At 36.1% G+C, this 15,462-nt stretch overlaps 1 long non-coding RNA gene and 5 other non-coding genes across 8 annotated transcripts in view; all 6 read right to left on the bottom strand.

Annotated features, from left to right (window-relative positions):
• LOC113880083 overlaps positions 1 to 10,976 on the bottom strand; it is a 71,861-nt gene extending 60,885 nt beyond the window's left edge. The window contains exons 1-2 of one of the 3 annotated variants that reach the window (XR_003507581.1): positions 9,187 to 10,976; positions 1,442 to 1,505 (exon numbers count right to left, since the gene is read on the bottom strand). This is a non-coding gene — a long non-coding RNA (uncharacterized LOC113880083). Of the gene's footprint in view, positions 1 to 1,441; positions 4,780 to 9,186 lie in introns of those variants that run through there. The other 2 variants (XR_003507582.1, XR_003507580.1) reach the window with 2 other exon arrangements.
• Positions 1,004 to 1,076, bottom strand: LOC113880174. Its single transcript, XR_003507641.1, has one exon. It is a non-coding gene; the product is annotated as a small nucleolar RNA SNORD113/SNORD114 family (small nucleolar RNA).
• LOC113880173 lies at positions 3,099 to 3,172 on the bottom strand. The gene has a single exon (XR_003507640.1). It is a non-coding gene; the product is annotated as a small nucleolar RNA SNORD113/SNORD114 family (small nucleolar RNA).
• LOC113880175 lies at positions 6,058 to 6,132 on the bottom strand. Its single transcript, XR_003507642.1, has one exon. It is a non-coding gene; the product is annotated as a small nucleolar RNA SNORD113/SNORD114 family (small nucleolar RNA).
• Positions 8,515 to 8,589, bottom strand: LOC113880191. Its single transcript, XR_003507655.1, has one exon. It is a non-coding gene; the product is annotated as a small nucleolar RNA SNORD113/SNORD114 family (small nucleolar RNA).
• Positions 10,977 to 11,270: 294 nt separating the features above from the next.
• LOC113880183 lies at positions 11,271 to 11,345 on the bottom strand. Its single transcript, XR_003507649.1, has one exon. It is a non-coding gene; the product is annotated as a small nucleolar RNA SNORD113/SNORD114 family (small nucleolar RNA).
• Between the last annotated feature and the right edge of the window lie 4,117 nt (positions 11,346 to 15,462).

Below are 15,462 nucleotides of genomic sequence, written 5' to 3'. Positions count from 1 at the left end.
GTCTAACCAACAGGGGAAGCCCATGAGCTGTAACACCTTTCCAAATGAAACTTGTGTGGAAAGAACTCAGGCAACCTCAGTCTTAGATTCGAGCACGTTCTCAGCGATTGTCCATGCCTCTTCCACCTTCATATATGTATGTATGTATATAACCACACGTGCAGCCATTTTATCTTACATTTTTTAAAGAAACTACACCAACAACCAGGAAGAGAAATACTCTCTAAATATAATGACCATTCCAAAACTTAAGAGCCTAGCTCTAGTTCCTTTATCTAGATAGCAATTGTTAGAAGTGGATTAATGACTCTCCTTGTTTCATAATAAATGGCCCTCATTGGACCATGTATTACTTTCAAGTAACTGATTAAAATATTAACTTATTACTTGATACATTTATAATAGTAACATTAATATTTGTGACACAAAAGAATCAGGACAGTATTAATGCCTGTCCATATGCTCATCAGGCACAGGAAAAAGATTAGATAATTTTTTTTAATTAAAAAGTAGCAAAGATCATTGGATTAATCATAATTGGTCATGTGACTTATTCTTAATATAGATCCATGTATAAAGCCTTCTCTCTATTAGGTAGGTAGTTAATCAATAATTAAGTAAAAGCTTTACCCTTCTCTTAATAAAAACAAAAACCAACAAACCAGGCCAGAAAAATAGCATGAGCTCTTCCATCCACTTACGGAAATGTTCTTTACCCAAAATGGTAAGCTTTGGTCAGTTTATTTTACTGGAACCCAGTGCTTCAGAAATGTATTAATAATGATTTTTATATTACATATATTATATTACACTGTCATATTTGAACCAGGAATAAACCATTTTGTCCTTATTCACTTATACTTTCTGGATTTATTCATGCATTGATTTACTAAAAATACAATATTAAGAAGCCCAAACACAAGAACAAACTCTTAAATATTTTTAAACCCTTGAGCAAGCTCATTTCCTATAGAGATAACAAAGAGGAATGAATCTTTTTACAATGGACCTCAGAGTTATAGGGTTTAATCAAAGTCCTTGACTTCAGACACCCCAGGGTACTCATCATCGATCCAGGCTAAATAATCTTTTACTTCCTTTATTTATTGATCCATTCACTGATCCACCAACAGAAAAAACATCAATGTCCATGAACAGAAAAAAAGCCAAGAACAAGATCCTTATATATGACCAAGATCTGTATGCAGGCTCTTTTCCCATACACTGGATCTTTCTCAACAGATGAAGCCTCTTTTCTAGTGGCCTCATTGAGCTATGTATGGATCAGTGAACACCCCTGCTTCATATGCATCTTACTCCAGCTCTCTTCCACCTTCCTAATCTAAATAATTCGATAAACTCTAATGAAAAATTCACTCCAAAATCTTATGACAAGATCTTTTGACTATTACTATTATATTTGAGTCATTAGGATCCTTACCCACAAAGGTAACAGCCAAGATCTTCCTCAGAGAAGATTGATTGAAGCAGCCACAGTCTTCATTCTGTGGGGTCAAATGCCAATGTTCAAAAGAAGGAACAGTCCAGATGTAGACTGATTGAAAGGATACTAGCTGTGTGATACTAGGTTAATTATGAAGTCGACTCAAGTCTCATTTCTATTTTTGAGCCATGAAGAGCACTTATCCTTATTACTTGGTTTAACTAATACTTTCAAATACTCCAATGAGGACAGTCGAGTTCATCACTCAAAAAGAAAAACTGTTACTACTGCTCATACCTGTCTATAGACCCCTACCCACATAAGTAAAAGCCTAGAAAATCCTTTCAATGGACTCAATTCGCAGAGAAATGGGTGAATTTAAAATTTATCATCCATGGCATATTCTTACCAAAGTCTATGCTTGACCCTGCTGCTGCTGCTGCTGCTGCTGCTAAGTCACTTCAGTCGTGTCCGACTCTGTGCAACCCCATAGATGGCAGCCCACCAGGCTCCCCCGTCCATGGGATTTTCCAGGCAGGAGTACTGGAGTGGGGTGCCACCGCCTTCTCTGATGTTTGACCCTACTCACATTAATTCAACTGTTCACTGTTGTATTTATTCAGGTATGGAATTATTCATGGAATATGTGATCATATGTTCAAATATACAAACACACAAAGAAAATGACAGAAATCCAGAATAGAAAGAACCCAAAATAGAAATGATCTTCATGTACCTGTCTACATGTTCATATCTAAACTAGGAAGAGAGAATTAGTGGTATACATACAGATGAGTCATTATTCTTCTTTCTTACTGAGCCACATTTGCCTCCTTTTAAACTATTGCCTGTGATTAAAACTTCATCCATTTATATGTAAGAACACATCAATATCTAGGAAATAACTAACATTAGATAAGAAACGTGAATAATATTTATTATCTCCATATGTCTATTTCAATACCCACAGAGATTTAAAAACTACGTGGTTTTCTTGTTTTTAATAAAACTCAGTGAAAAGACTTGGATTAACAATAACCATTTTCATAAGGCACATTCTGAAGATGAGCTATGTTCATCCTTTTCTCAATTAAATAATTTCTCAATTAAATAATTACTCAATCAGCATTTATTTACATAATTTTCCCCTTCTCTAAACAAAAACAACCAACTAGGAAACCACCTACATCAAGCAATACTACTGAATCTTATATACATCTGCATACATACTTCTTTGAAAAAAGAGTCATATTTTATGAACATATTTCACTAAAATTCAGTGCTGTGTGCTTAGGCACTCAGTCGTGTCTGACTCTCTGTGACCCCATGGACGGCAGCCCACCAGGCTCCTCTGCCCCTGGGATTCTCTAGGCAAGAATACTGGAGTGGGTTGCCATGTCCCTCTCCATTCAGTGTGATAGTAATGTATAATAATAATCCATGTTTGTTACATACTCACAGAACTGGTCCATGCCCAGCTTTCTTTATATTTACCCATCTTTACATTTCTTCATTTACTCATGCATTGATTTACTTGTAAAAATTAATCTATCTCCAGAAGATGTCTGTGATCCAGGTATCTGAATATTCTGAACTTCTGCTGTATACTCATTTCCATAAAGGGGAAAAAAAAAAAGAAGGCCACTTGTAAATGATGGACCTCAGAGTTAGATATCACTTTAACCAAAATGTTTGATTCAGACACCCTCCAATCTCATCACTGGTCCAGGCTTAGCACTCTTTTCCTTTGTTAATTTATACCTCCATTATCCCATGAGTCACAAACTCCCGGAACAGGATCCTTGACGTAAGTCTGATAATTGCCTCTAGGCTGATTTCCGACAGAGTTTGCAGACTAGATTTAAGTGTAACCTTGCATCATATCAGGACCATCACAAAAAATGAGCCATAACTGGATCATACACATTTAATTCAATCAATTTTAAACATGATGTAATGACCATCCAAAAACCACAATGGTACCCTACATCTAGAACACACACAGTAAGTTGCCCCATCTAAGAGCTTCCTCTAAACAATTAATAAGCTGGGTCTCTAATAATACTGAAATATTAAACCAACTGTGGTGCAGAAATAATATGGAATAGATAACAGTTTTGAAAATGTTAATTGAATGCCTTCCATTTCTTTTTAAGATGAATCTCAGAGGTACTGAAACGTGTTAATTCTGCTCCTCCTTGGCCCTTAACACTTCCTCACTACTGGCCATACTTGCTGTTCTTAGATTTGGTTTTATGCATACAGCCTTTTATCCTGTTGAACTACTTCAGTGATCACACTTGAGTAAACCATACAAACCAAGAAAAGAAACTTTTGTTACTTACACTGCTCCTTACTCACAGAAGTAATAGCCAACATCCTCATCATTGGACAATAACTGAATTCAATGTGGAGTGTTCAAATCAGACAGAAAAAACAGATTTTTTTAAAGAATGAAAAGCGTAAACTTGGATTTTTAAAATAGAAGTTAGTTCTACATTACTAGATTAATCAGAAACATTGGTTTCTGTCACATTTTCATCAGTCAATCCTACAGAGGTATCCTTTTCATCTACTGACTTACTTTTTAGTGTGACATAAACTGGTGAAGACTTTTAAAATGTTTTTATGAAGACTTTTTAATCCATCACCCAATATATGACTTATATTATTAAAATTTGTCTATATATCCCTACCAAAAAAAAGGCCGGTTAACTTTTTAATGGGGGAGATTTTGATGAATTTAAATTCTTGCTCTAAAAAACAATCTGACTATGTCATACACTTTGACTCATTAATTATTAATTAATTTATTTCTTTATTAAATAGCTCTAATAAATGGATGGAAAATCTATAGACCATGGAGTCACAAAGAGTCGGACACAACTGAGTGGCTAAACACCACCCAATAGCTCTAAAGATAATTTAACTACCTAGACCTTTTTTAAAAAATAAAATACATACAGTGATCTGCTACTCAACACTAAATGTTATTACATTCAAGTTTCCTCACTGATGACATTTTCTCCAACAATGGAAATATTCTCTATTAGCACTGCCCATTATGCTATATACATTATGCATTATATATACATATATACATGTATATACATGTATATATATACATATATACATTATGCATTATACTGTTATATATAGTAGTAACTATATATAAAAGAGATAACTAACAAATACATACTATATAGCATAGGGAACTCTACTCAGTATTATTTAATAACCTGTATAGGAAACGAATCTTAAAAAAGTGAAATATATACACATAAAATTAATTTTCTTTGCTCTACACTTGAAACTAACAGCATTGTAAATCAACTGTAAGTGACAGTGAAAGTCGCTCAGTTGTGTCCGACTCTTTGAGACCCCGAGGTCTATACAGTCCATGCAATTCTCCAGGCCAGAATACGGGCATGGGTAGCCTTTCCCTTCTCCAGGGCATCTTCCCAGCCTAGGGATCGAACCCAGGTCTCCTGCATTGCAGGCGGATTCTTTACCAGCTGAACCACAAGGGAAGCCCAAGAATACTCGAGTGGGTAGCCTGTCCCTTCTCCAGGGGATCTTCCCAACCCAGGAGTCAAACCGGGGTCTCCGGCATTGCAGGCAGATTCTTTATCAACTGAGCTATCAGGGAAGCCCTCATAAATCAACTATACTCCAGTTTTTAAAAATGGCAGGCACCGGCCACATAGTGTTACTAAGAAACTAAATTTTTGTTTTTGAGTATTTGAATATAAAAGTTAATAGCAAGATATCTTCTTCCCTGAAGAAGGAGGGGCTTGGATCTTTTTTTTAAGTGGATTTCCAGGCAGTAAAACAAGATTAACTGGGCTCCTTCGCATATTACATATGCTCCTCACTGGCCCATGGCTTTTACTCTTTTAAATAATACAGATATGAAATCATGCTTTGACTCTCTTGTAATAATGGCACCAATACTGGTGAAACCTAAAGACGCTTAACAAACATACTGAGAGACACTAAATCTATATCCATCTGCTTACCACAAAAATCGTCAACATGCATCTACTTGATTAAAAATAAATATCAGTGAACACAAGAGGATTCATAATTTTACATTCACAAATCTCATGCGGAAACATTTTCCATGTTTCAATAACTATCTAATCATTTGTATCTTATTTTTCACTATTGATTATATTAAACTACTATTTATCAAAATATTTTATACTGTGTTTATCATGATTTGTTATATTATTATTGATCGTATCTATTATATTAAGTATTATTATAATAAATTATATGAATATTTTAAAAATAAGACATATGACCAGAAACTCACCACCAAGAACAACACTGATATTCACATATATCTATCTATACTTTCTCAAAGGAGGAACACCCTTAGTCTATCTTACTGAACTCAACTTTTCAGAAATGTATTAACAATAATTCTTGGTTCATAAGCTCCTTTCACAGCTGGATAAGGGGTAGCTCTCTTTTTTGTTGCTACTTCATTTATTCATGCATCGATTTACTTTTAATAATACCATCCATATTCATGAACAACAAAAGGTCAAGAACACAGTCCTTGAATATTTCTGACTTCCTTTGTAAGCACATTTCCCAAAGACACAGTGGACCTCAGAGTTGCAAACTGGGTTTAATCAAAATAGTATTCAGATGCCCCACGCATACTCATCATCGATCCAGACTTGGTATTCTGTGCCTTTGTTTGATATGTTGTTCTTGACATATTCATTGATTCACTGATAATAATACAATGTTCATGAATTAGGAAAATAAAGCCAAGATGCTTGAAGATATGAATACGTCTGTGAAAGTTCACTTCCCACAGAGCTAGAGAAATAGCTCCTTGTGCAATGCAGCCCAGCATTGAAAATATGAATTAATCCATTTCCTTGTATCATATCAGTTCCATATTAGCCATTGGTCCATGCTTAGACTTCTTGCAGCCATATTTTAAAGACAGGACAATGAACTTTCATTTTCTACCATGATTAAGAAAAAGGCAAAATTTTTCATTTTTGTATATTCCCCTCCTTGATGGGTTCATAGTCTATAACAATATCAGTACAGTGTTTATATCCCCTGTGGTATGAAAATTAAAATTGAAAAAAAAATTAAATTTAAATTTGAGTTAGAAAAATTAAGTGGAACACTAAGATTCTTCAAAGTCCCTTGGACAGCAAGGAGATCAAACCAGTCAATTCTAAAGGAAATCAGTCCAGAATTTTCATTGGAAGGACTGATGCTGAAGCTGAAACTCTAATACTTTGGCCGCCTGATGCAAAGAGCTGACTCACTGGAGAAGACCCTGATGCTGGGAAAGATTGAAGTCAGGAGGAGAAGGGGACAACAAAGGATGAGATGGTTGGATGGCATCACCAACTCAATGGACATGAGTTTGAGCAAGCTGGGGAGACGGTGATGGATAGGGAAGCCTGGCCTTATGCAGTCCATGGGATCTCAAAGAGTCGAACACAACTGAAGGACTGAAGTGAACTGAAACTTTTCAGAAAATGAGTGAAATGCTTTTTATCCTTTTGTCCTGATAAATTCAGTCATGCTGAAATGGATTAATCATAACTCAAATTCCTAACAAAGTTTAATCATTGACCAATGCATGTCCACCTTAGAATTGTTCATGAATGTAGACATTTATTCCTTCAAAATATCTCAGTAGATACCCATGACCAAGGCCCCAACAGAACATGAATTTTATTACTTACATTGATCTCTTCTCTCTTTATCTAAGAGGTAAAAGTCAAGATCTTTGCCATGAGTGAATAATCAAATCTGGCAAAATGCTTGCTCTGGGCAGTTAAAAGCAAATTTTAAAAAGAATCAATCTACAATTATCCACTTTAAATGATCCATAATTAGGTAACCATAATCCTTGACTTGCATCCTATTTTCAACATTTGGAAAGAGCTCTACTTTATATATATTAACTTGTGCAATCTTTTATTTTATAAAATATGATGGATACCACTGAATCTGGCAGGAAACACCAGAAAAATAACTATAACTATTAAGAATATGTCTCTCTACATATTACCCATGAAGGGCTAAACCATCTTTTTCACTGAACTTTAACTGTGTGGAACTGGATCCATGGGAGAGGGAACTCATGGCACAATCTCACCGAGGGTCCAAGCTTGACCCTACTTAACAAATTTATTAACTTACTCACTAATTCCTTTATTTAATTACTCATGGAATAATAAGACCATCCCTTTATTTTTCTAAAAGAATTCCAAAAAGTTGAAGTAACCATCAAAACAGAACTGAAACACTATTATTTATAAAGGTCTGTGTGCACCATTGGAAAAGCCTGGAATGTTTTATCTTCCCATGGACAACAGCTGTGCAAAACACGATGAATTAGGATCTTTCCATCCAATTGCATGCCTTCCACTGATGTACTATTGGCTGACTTTTTGAAAAAGTGACTGAGATACAGATGTATACATTTGATTACTTATAATTATACTTCAGTATCTGTGACCCACGCACATGGATAAGGACCTTAGATAATATTTACATTTGTCCTCATGTCATCAGCCGAAAGAATAGCAAACTGGTTCTTTTAATGTTTGTTTGTATGCAACATAAAATTGCATAAAAAGACTGAATTAAACACAAATGTGGTTGAATAAAACAGTCTCATCATTGTTCCATGCTCTCCCTCCCAATTACCCAGTTTATTCAATCAACTATTTATGTAAATTATTTCTCTTTCCTTAGAAAAATGATTGATTGGCAACATGCCTCCACACAAAACAAAAACATTCAGTTTTGTGTGCAAATGACCATCTGCTCCTTACATAAATGACAAGAGCCTTGAGTATTAAGAATCTAGAAAAACTGTTTTCAGAATTACCGATGTTTCATTACATACCTTACAAAGTTGGACGCATATATCTCTTATTCCTCAATCACTGCCATATTTTTAATTCATAGGTTATATTTATTTTAATAAAGCTATTCACACCCTAAACCAAAAAGCCTGAGAAGAAGGTGTTGTAGGTTCATTTCCCACACAGAGAATAATGGGATGCCGCTCTGTTATAGACCTCAGAGTTGCAGATGGGCTTAATCACAGTTCTTGCTTGAGAAACCCCATGAGATTCATCACTGATCCCTGCTAGGAAATTTCTTTTTGTTTATTAATTTTCTGAGACACACACACACATGAAACACAATCACAAAATTCCAAAAAATCAGATTCTTAAACTTTAGGCTCTCGCCCTATAGAGCTAATAAAACAACATTTCTTCTGTAATGGAACTGAAAGCTACACATGTGGATGGTTCAGAAATCCCTGCTTTCTATCAAACCCACATTCAGCATTCCTTCCTATGTGGCCCTCTCTGATTTAATTCATTCGTATGTCAAAGATGGTTCCATGAAAACGTAATGAAACTGCCATCAGCAATCATCTCCAGGCTGCCGGCAAAGCTATCAGCCCCTCGACCCACATGCAGATGGTGAAAGCAACCGTGACAGAAAAGAGAAGATGATACGAAATGAAATCACTACTATCCTCTTCTAAAGTTACCTCTGTTGTGCTGATTTAGCTTAAACATCATTTGGGGTTTGTGACACATTCCTGTCACTGGTCCATACTGGAAGGGTTTTATGTATTTCATGTATGTAGTACATAATTATTACTTTGGAATTCTTCAGCTGACCCTCATGAATAGACTATTCAAACAAAGAATGTGAACCAAGGGACTTACTTATATTAGACTTTATGCTGCTTGCTCACGATAAAAATTCTTTATTAAGTGATTAAATCAGCTGTCCTGTGTTCACTCTGGGGAGGAAAAAAGCTGATTTAGACTAGATTTTGATTTTTTTTTTTAATGATTGTTAGTCAGGCAGAACTAGATAACCATAAACTTTGGCTCAAATGCAATTTTTTACTAATCCAGTATTGAATTTTTAGTTATGAATAATATAATAAACATTATTAAGTCCACCACCAAGCCCCGATTAGGATCTATAGGTGATGGACAGGGAAGCCTGGCATGCTGCAGTCTTAATCCACTTATCCCTTCCGAACTGATTCATTCGTTCACAGATTCACGAATAATAATCACACAATCAATGAGCTGCACTGACATAAAACTAAGAACAAAGGCTTGAACACAACCAAGATCTCTTCGTGGCCCTGTTAATGTAGCATGAATAGACTCAATCACTTTTCACAATAAGGCTCTGTTTTAGCACATAGGGGTTAATCAGCACACTTACTTCCTATCAGTCCCTTCCTTGAGATCAGTGCCCACCTGCTCCTTTTCCACTTAATTTGTCATTATATTAAAGCTGGTGATCAACAGAAACAGCGCTATGATCTTAGCCCACAACAGACAAAAAAGACATCTGCCATCCTCCACAGCACTCCAGCCTCAAAGAGTTAACAACTGAATCTTAATCAATGAAGAAATGGATTTAGCAAATGTGGCCAGAATATTAAGTAGGAAGTTAATATAATACTGCTCTGAAAATATGTGAAATTCCTTGCATCCCTTTAGTAATGAATGATCCCTAGTGGGGCTGAGTTGAATTAATCATAAATGTTAATTTATGACACATTCCAATCATGGGCTCATAATTGGCATTCCTTAATTTCATGTGCTATTTGACTATTTATTTTATTGAAATAATTCAGTGAGATCCCATTAATAATCCCCATCGGAGCTGAGAACACCAACATTGATATTTCCTTATTTCAGTCTTTAAGCTCCTTAGTCCCAGAAGTAATAGCCAGGGTCTTCACCATTAAAGCTGATTAAGTCAGCTGTGTGGTGTTCATTTTATAAAGGGAAAAAAAAAGTCTATTATTAAAAACTCTAAAAATAGAGTTAGCTTTTTTAAAATTGATATTTGCAGGGAAGACTAGATTAATCATAAACTCTACTTTATATCATATTCTCATCATTTTCCTAAGAAGGGTACTTTTTCATTTACTTAAGTTTGGCTGTTAAATAATATGAATACCACCGAATTCACTGCTCAACAAACTACAATCAGAGATATCTTACTTTACCTGCTACTTACACAGGAAGAGCCAAGGATCACCTTATTGGACTTACTTCTATGGAACTGGATATATTTTTTTCACGAGACAATCTCACCTGTTCACCACTATGTGGATTTAGGGATTCATTCACGTACTGATTTATTGTGTTATTCAGGGAATAATATTATCATACCCTTATTTTTCTAAAGAGAGCTCAAAATGGATTATTATTAAAATCTAACTGAGACTGTTTACTGTACATTAACAGTAAAGGATCTTACTATTCTGGAAAGAAGTATATATATATATGGTCATTTGTATATAACAGTTTTTGCTCCGTGTTGGTGCTACATTTCTGGGTGGTTGTGGTATTAAGGAAATGAAAATGCATTAACTTTTTATTACATTCCTTAATAATAGGTAGGACTCCCCAGTGGCTCAGACGGTAAAGCGTCTGTCTACAATGCGGGAGACCTGGGTTCGATCCCTGGGTCAGGAAGATTCCCTGGAGAAGGAAACGGCAACCCACTCCACTACTCTTGCCTAGAAAATCCCATGGATGGAGGAGCCTGTAGCAGGCTACTGCCCATGGGGTTGCAAAGAGTCGGACACGACTGAGCGACTTCACTTTAATAATAGGTACATGATATATTTTTTATATTTATTGATACATTTTTTATCTATGGGTCAATATTATAATAAAAATGCAATCCATCCCCCAAAACCACAAAAGTACAAACACAAGGAACCAAGCACTCTTGTCCCACAGAGGGAATAATTCAGCCACGTGTCTTTATGATGGACCTCAGAATCACTTATGGGTTTAATCAAAACTCCTGTTTCAGATACCCCATGGAACTCATCATCGATCCAGACACATTTTTCTTTCTGTATTTACTTATTAATTGATCCATGAATAACAACTCAATCATGAAATTCCAGGAACAAAACCTCCTTTTATAATGGACCTCGGAGAACATGCGTGATCAGTTCACATCCATAATTCATACAAAATTCATATTCAACTTCGATCATTTTGGGTGCTTCTTCTATTTAATTGCCCTTGCTCTAAAGAGGGTTCAACGAAAGGAGTTGTGAAATCAGCATCTTTAATCACTTCTCAAACACAGAGTTTTCCATGGGCTTGTGGAGCATCACACGTTATTAGCCATGCTACCAGCGTGGTTTGTGGATGAACATACAATGTAATGCTGCACGCACGTATGCTCAGCCACTAAGCAGGCTGCCATTTCGTCCTCCAGGGGATCTTCCAGACCCAGGGATCAACCCACCTCTCATGCACCTCCTGAGTTGGCAGGTGGATTCACCACTGAGCCACCTGGGAAGCCCCCAAATGTAATATAAAATATTCTACAAATGAATGAAATGACTGCTCTCTTTTTTCATTGTGCTCTCAGTTGTGCTGAATTAGACTAAACCTGATTTTGGATTCATACCATATTCCCATCACTGGTCCCTATTTGAGATTTCTATTTCCTGTATACACACGTTGACGCTTTTGAAATACCACTGAATGTTTGTGAACAAATCATCCTATACAAGGATAGGAAATTCAAGTCTTACTTACTTATTTCTAGGTTCTTAACGCACAAAGCTAACTGCCTAGATTTTGCTTCTTAGAAAATGAATGTGTGCTGTCCTATGTTCATTCCATGGAGGAAACGGGAGAATTAAACTAGAATTTAAATGTAATTTAGTTATGTGCAACTAGGTAGTTATAAACTTCAAACCTTTATAATTAATCCAATATTTGACTTTCAGATAATGTTATAACCACTGTTAAAACCACCACATAAGAATAAGAAAGACACTTATCAAAACTATCTTTATATTTTAACAGTTTAACAGGATAAAAGATAATTTTAATGGATGCTACTTTTGCAGAACTGGGTACATTTAAATCTTTATTTGGGTACATTTAAATACATCCAATAAGGGGTATATATTCAACACATACAAACAGCTCGTATAGCTCAATATTAAAAAAAAAATTTTACTAGGCAGAAAAACTTGATTTTTTTCCAAAGAGGAAATGCCAGGTACCCAACAGGCACAAGAAAAACCACTCAGCCTCACAAATGCAAATCAAAGCTACATGAGGTATCACCTCACACTTGTCAGTTGACCATCATCAAAAAGAACACAAATGACAGGTATTGGCAAGGATGGGAGAAAAGGGAGCCTTCAGATACTACGGGTAGGAACGTAGAACGTGGAAAAGAGTGTGGAGGTTTCTCAAAAACACAAAAATATGATTATATGACCCAACAATTCCACTTCTGGGTTTATATTAGAAAAAAAAAAAACACTAATTCAAAAAGATGCACATTCATCGATATTAACAGCAGTATCATTTACAATTGTCAAGATATGGAAGCAATATACAGTCCCTCGGATTCTCCAGGTCAGAATACTGGAGTGAGTAGCCTTTCGCTTTTCCAGGGGATCTTCCCAACCCAGGGATCAAACTCAGGTCTCCTGCATTGTGGGCAGACTCTACCAGCTGAGCCACCAGGGAAGCCCAAGAATATTGGAGTGGGTAGCCTATCCCATCTCCATCGGATCTTCCCAACCCAGGAATCGAACCAGGGTCTCCTGCATTGCAGGTGGATTCTTTACCAGCTGAGCTACCGAGGAAGCCCATGTATTAACTATATGTCAATTTAAATTAAAAAAAAAAAACAGAAAAAGAAAATACCCACAATCTCGTAAAATATCCTTATTTCACATTCTCAGTGGTGACTCTGCTTAATTCAATTTTATATGTTCATTTATTTATGTAACTACTCAAGGAATCATTAAACCATATGTCCATCATATGAAGAAAGTCAAAATGGCAAGCCAGCTAGTACTCCGGAACAGAAATATTATTATATGCAATGTACTATATGTTGCTTATCAAAAATGTAAGTAGGTTAGGAATTTTTTCTTTCTATAACATCAGTAGCAACAGCTCAAACTAATAAGATAACATTTTTTATTCATTCAATTATAACAATACATCAGTATCTATGAAGAGAAAGAAAATAAATTCTGAATGACACAAGCATCTGTCCATCCAGTTATTAGTCATAAACATAACTGACTAGATTATGTTTGAGTTGTTAATAAAATTTGGAGAATACAATCTGGTCAATCCTAATGCTTCTTACATGATCTGTCCTCAACATGTGCCCACAACTGTATATTGTCACCCTGTTTATTTAACTTATATACAGAGTATATCATGCAAAATGCTGGGCTGGATGAAGCAAAAGCTGGAATCAAGACTGCCCCAAAAAATGTCAATAACCTCAGATATGCAGATGACACCGTCCTTAAGGCAGAAAGTGAAGAGGAACTAAAGAGCCTATTGATAAGGGTGAAAGAGGAGAGTGAGAAAGCTGGCTTGAAACTCAACATTCAAAAAACTAAGATCATGGCATCCAGCCCCACCACTTCATGGCAAACAGATGGGGAAATGATGAAAACAGTGACAGACTTTATTTTCTTCGGCTCCAAAATCACTGTGGACAGTGACTGCAGCCATGAAATTAAAACATGCTTGCTCCCTGAAAGAAAAGCTATGACAAACCTAGACAGCACATTAAAAACCAGAGACGCTACTTTGCCAGCAAAGGTCTGCCTAGTCCAAGCTATGGTTTTCCCAGTAGTCAGTACGAGAGTTTGACTATAAGGAAGGCTGAGTGCCGAAGAATTGATGCTTTTAAACTGTGGTGTTGGAGAAGCCTCTTGTGAGTCCCTTGGACAGCAAGGAGACCAAATCAGCCAATCCTAAAGGAAATCAGCCCTGAATATTCATTGGAAGGACTGATGCTGAAGCTGAAGCTCCAATCCTGTGGCCATCTGATGCAAAGAACTAACTGATTGGAAAAGACCCTGATGCTGGGAAAGATTGAAGGCAGGAGGAGAAGGGGACGACAGAGGACAAGATGGTTGGATGCATCACCGACTCAATGGACGTGAGTTTGAGCAAGCTCTGGGAGTTGGTGATGGACCGTGAGGCCTGGTGTGCTGCAGTCCATGGGGTCACAAAGAGTCAGACACGAGTGAGCAACCAAACAACAACTACAATCTTCCCAATCAGAAAGCACCACACCTAGGTGGGGTCTCTGGTGAATTCTACCAGAATATTTAAGGGAAAACAATTATACCAATTCTCTTAAAATCTCTTTTAGAAGATAAAAGTTGAGAAAAATTTCCTAACCCATTCTATGAAGCCAGCATTACTGCAATATTAATAAAAAAGAAAACCTATAGAACAGTATCTCTAATGAACATAGGTGCAAAAATCCTCAACAAAATATGAACAAATGAATCCAATAACGTATAAAAAGAAATACAGTATGATCCACTGGATATTATCCCATTATGCATATGACATCAAAAGGGTATGTGATCAAAAGGAGAATACCCACATGATTATATCCATAGAAGCAGGAAAAGCATCTGATAAAACACAATATTCATGAGGGGAAAAAAACTCTCAACAAACTAGAAATAGAAAGGAACTTTCTCAATTTGGCAATGAATATCTATAAAAAATACCTAAAGCTAGGCCTTACTCACCCTCTGCAATGGCCCACACTCTGTCTGTGGAGTGTGCTTCTCTCTGAATCTGAATAAATCCACTTTTTACCTATCAAAAAAAAATACCTATAGCTAATATCATAACTAATGAGAAATTTGAAGCTTTCCCACTAATATCAGTATCAAAGCAAGGATGTTCTCTCTCAACACTTCTTTTCAATATTGTACGAGAAGTTATAGCAAACATAGCAAGAGAAGAAGAAGAAAGAATAAGTATACTATTAGTGAAAGAAGAAATAAAACTGTCTTTGTTAACAGATGCCATGGGCATCTACGCAGAAAATACAAAACAACGAACAAGAACTCGCAAGCAATCATAGCATGGCTGCAGGATACAAGGTAAATAAGTGTCAATCACTTTCCTATATAATAGCACTGA

Source organism: Bos indicus x Bos taurus, chromosome 21 (assembly GCF_003369695.1).
Source record: "Bos indicus x Bos taurus breed Angus x Brahman F1 hybrid chromosome 21, Bos_hybrid_MaternalHap_v2.0, whole genome shotgun sequence".
Lineage (NCBI taxonomy): Eukaryota > Metazoa > Chordata > Mammalia > Artiodactyla > Bovidae > Bos > Bos indicus x Bos taurus.
The sequence above is the reverse complement of the archived record's forward strand: the minus strand, read 5'-3'. Positions and strand labels throughout refer to the sequence as shown.